The sequence below is a fragment of the Vicia villosa genome, linkage group LG2, assembly GCF_029867415.1.
Source record: "Vicia villosa cultivar HV-30 ecotype Madison, WI linkage group LG2, Vvil1.0, whole genome shotgun sequence".
Classification (NCBI taxonomy): Eukaryota; Viridiplantae; Streptophyta; class Magnoliopsida; order Fabales; family Fabaceae; genus Vicia; species Vicia villosa.
In genome coordinates, this window is record NC_081181.1 from 153926545 (window position 1) to 153930616 (window position 4072).

At 37.4% G+C, this 4072-nt stretch overlaps 1 long non-coding RNA gene across 1 annotated transcript; it reads left to right on the top strand.

Annotated features, from left to right (window-relative positions):
* The first annotated feature begins 1259 nt into the window (after positions 1-1259).
* LOC131647118 (uncharacterized) lies at positions 1260-3529 on the top strand. The gene is made up of 3 exons (XR_009297742.1): positions 1260-1669; positions 2726-2786; positions 3225-3529. It is a non-coding gene; the product is annotated as an uncharacterized LOC131647118 (long non-coding RNA).
* Positions 3530-4072: the final 543 nt, after the last annotated feature.

Here is a 4072-nt window from a genome sequence, read left to right on the forward strand (position 1 = left end):
GTTAACGTTCGCGCTCTTGCACAAGGGGACAGCCTAGGATGCAATGGAGCGGAAATAACGGTGCCCTTAAGAAAGCGAGAGAAGAGAGAGAGAGTTTGAGCGTTTCGAGGAAATCCCTTAAGCAAGGGAAACTCGAATTACTCTTTGGTTTGTGTTTTTTAGAGGTTGGGAACTTACGCCTGAATGGAACCCTTAAGCAAGGGAGCCACAAGCACTCGCACATCCCTTAAGCAAGAGAAGTTACAAGCTTCCATTCCCTTTTTATTAGTCAAAGTATTTATTAGTCATTTTTTATGAGTTTTCTTGGTGTTTTTTATGGGAAATTAGTCAAGTAGTTGTTAGGTGAATTAAAGTTGAAAAAAAGAATGCAAGAGTGGGAATTTCTACCTAATGTTATCATGGTTTCTACCTAAGGTTAGGATTTAAAAGAAGCATGAAAAATAAAGCGGTAAGTAGAATATTGAAAATGGCATGAAAAAGAACAAGTCAAAATATAGCACAAAAGTGGATTAAAATACTACTATTTTATTGATTTTTTGAGGGAAATTGAATCAAGTAAAAGACTAAACAAAATAGCCTGAAACTAACAATTCTTTTTATATTGATTTTATGAAGAAAGTTACAAGTAAGAGACTAAAACAAAATAGCCTAAAACTAGTATTTTTTAATGATCATTTTTTATGAAAGAAATTGAATTAGATTTAAGCAAAAATGAATTAAACCAAAGTTAGCCTAAACTAATATTTCTTGTGATTATTTTCTATGTGTCAAAATTGGTATTGAGGCCTAAGAATTATGGTAGAAAAATTAGCTTTAATCACTAAAAGAAAATAGAAAAAAAACTAATTAAACTCTAAACATATTAAGGGAAACAGGGGGGTGTGATCTGAAAACATGGTGTCATGGTAATAGGGCGCAGGGCCCAAAGGAATTGGCCCGGGGGCGTTTTTGTTGGCAGAAAAAGAAATGTGTTGGGCCGTAGTGGAGGTGCATGCCAGAATCGTGTAAGGCCCAAGTGAAGTTTTGTTTTTGTTTCCAGCATTTTTTTTATGTCAAAAAAAGCGGTGTGATGGGCCTAACAATGGGGTGTGAATAATGATTCGTATCAGGCCCACGTTGATCCAAGACTTTTCCAGCATTCAGATTTTTTTACTCAATTAACACCAATTTATTCAAATCAAATGTCATTAGTTTTCATTAATCTCAGTTAATATCAGTTATTATGAAAATCTTAGGTCAATTAAGAGTACTAATTAATCCAAAAAGAAAACAAAATAAAATTGAAAGAGGATTAGGTTAAGAGATATGACCTTTGAAGTTCTTTCAACGAGATCCTTTTCTTCTCCTTCAGCAGCGGCGGCGAGTCTCCTCTCTTCGTCTCCGATCAACTCTCTCTGCCACCGCGAGTCAAGAACACGAAACCATCATCATCATGTCTCTCGGCCTCTCTGATTCGATCTCCGATTTCCCTCGCGGTTCATCGTCTCCTGCGTCTTTGTGTTGTACGTGATGTGTGGTGATGAACGTTGATGAAAGGAGGAGGTGAAACAAGGGTGAAGAAGGATGAGGCTATGATTCTTGCGCTGAATTCAAGATGAAGAAGGTTGACGCCTAAGAATGAAGGTCGAAATCGCGGTGGATCCGAAGATGTTGATGACGAGAAACTCACGTAAGCATTAACGTTACTCTTTCCCTTTCCCTATCCGATTCTTCTCCTTCTTCTATTTTTGATTCTTTTGCGTGCTGTATGTGTTGTTATTCTGAGTTTTGAGCGTGAGAGGTAGTGAAGCTTGATACAGAGTCATTCAGAGAGTTATGGAGGTGGTTGATAAGGGATGAAGGTTGAGCTCGGTTGAAGGTGAGGGAGAGAGATGATGGAAAATGAATTGAGAAAATTCTGAGATGAGGGAATGAGGATGAAGAATGTGATGGAGTTGCAGAGATGAGTGATGAATGATAGGTGGTGAAGATGAGAGAATGGAGATGAAGGTGATGGCGTGGAGAAGATGAAGATGGATGAGAGGAGAATGTGAAAATGGTGTGTGTGATAAAAATGGTGGTGAAGGTTTATGAATTGGAGGGAAATCTGTTTAAATAGAGGTTGAGGTGGTGAGAAATCGGTTAGAGAGTGAGAGATCAGAGCCATTGGATTAGAGGGGAGTTTGTTGAAGATTGAAGGCTTGGATTGAATCAGTTAGAAGTTGGTTATCTCTGTTTTTTTCAGTTGTTATTGTTAGTTATTCTGGACTCACTGAGTTGATTAGCAACTCAGTTAGTTACAAATCAGAACTCAGTTAGTTGGGAAAACAATTAGTTAGTGTGGGTTCTGTTAGGGTATTTTAGAGAGGTTAGAATGGTTAGAGAAAGTTGGTTAGTGACTGTGAGTTGAAATGTTAGTTAAAGGTTATGACAGTTAGGAATTGGATGGGGGAGAATTCTGTTATGAATGCTGTTAGGGATGTTTTAACAAACTATGCAGGGCTATATGTATTTGTGACTGGCTCATTAATGTATCAGTTTTGTATGATTGTATTTGACTGTGGTATGATGTATATGTAGGTAGATGCGTTAATGTGGTATGATCCCTGTGGATGGACTAAACTGTTATGAAATGCCTGAATTTTGGATGGTGTTTGAATGAATGCAGGGCTGACATATTGAATACTTTTTTTCTGGATTTTCAAATTGGTGTGGACTGATGCATTTGATTTGGGAATTGGTGCAGGTATATTTCCGAAGTTGCAAAGAGCTTCGCGCAAGGCTTCATGGTATGCTTATTCCAATTGGTATGTCCATTTGCTTGGTTAGTGTAGTTACTTTGAAATACAAGGCACATCTGTTGGAAACTGTTTTGGAATATTTTGTACATGGTGGGTGTGCTGTGGATGTATCTTAAATCTGAATGAACAGGCTGAGATAATGTGTGTGCAGTGAGTGAATGTGTTTTGAACTTGTAGTCTCGGTATCGGGGTATGACATTGTTTGAAATGTTAGAACTGGTTTGGTGTATTGTGGTTTTAAATGTATGGATTTGATCATGAATGAACTGCCAGTGTATTGACTTGAAACCTGTTTTGATTCTGATTTGAACACACTAGACTTGCTGAACTGTTCTTGAACTGAATTCAATTGTGCATTGAATGAGAATTTGACACTGTTCTGAATCCAATTTTGTTGCAGGTTTCTGTGAGATCATTTCTAAACTGTTCTCTTCTTTTGTGCAGCTGAAAGGGTCGGCTTTATGAAGGGATCTCGTTCTGTTTCTCCGCTGATCATGGCTCTTTATGCGGCTCGGTTTTGGCAGCAGGCTTGTATGCTTCACGGTATTGGCTTGAAGACACAATACATGGTTCATTGGGCACGGAAATTATTCATGAAGATGGGAAGAATTGGAAAGACTACGACGGGAGCTCGAGGAGGAAGAGGCAATGGGAGACCTTAGTCTTTAGGATAAGTTCAGGAATGTATTTGAATGAAATGATTTGTGTAATATTCTTGATGTCGATGTAATGTAATGCGATTTTCGAAAGTGTAACGGTGTATTTGGTATAGAATGATTTTTGAGAATGGATTCTGAATTTTGAGAAGTTGTAATGTAGTTTGAATTTGGATTTTGTAGTTGCAAATGGAATGGGCATTTAAAGCTTGAACTTGAATTACTGAATATATGAAAGATGACATTTGATGATTAGAAAAATGGTGGGAAATTGCTTGAGAATTTGAATGGACTTGAAGCTCTTGAATGCATTTTTATATGAATAATTCTTGTATAAGAATTCTTGGATAATTTCAAGTTCCAGCTAATCATGGCCAAAGAAATTGGTTTTTAGACACCTTGATCATGTCCAATTTTCAAACTATCTCATCCGTATTTTCTATCTGTATTCCAACATGCTTCCAACACGCATCCCTCAACAATTTTTGTTTCTTGATGATAAAAGCCTAAATCCCTTATACCATAGCACTTGTATCTCAAACCACTTCAATGATAATGTATTGAAGGAACCAGGGAAATAAACCCTAACTGTTTGATCTTGGTGAAAATAGCCTTGTAGCTTAATGACAAAAGAGT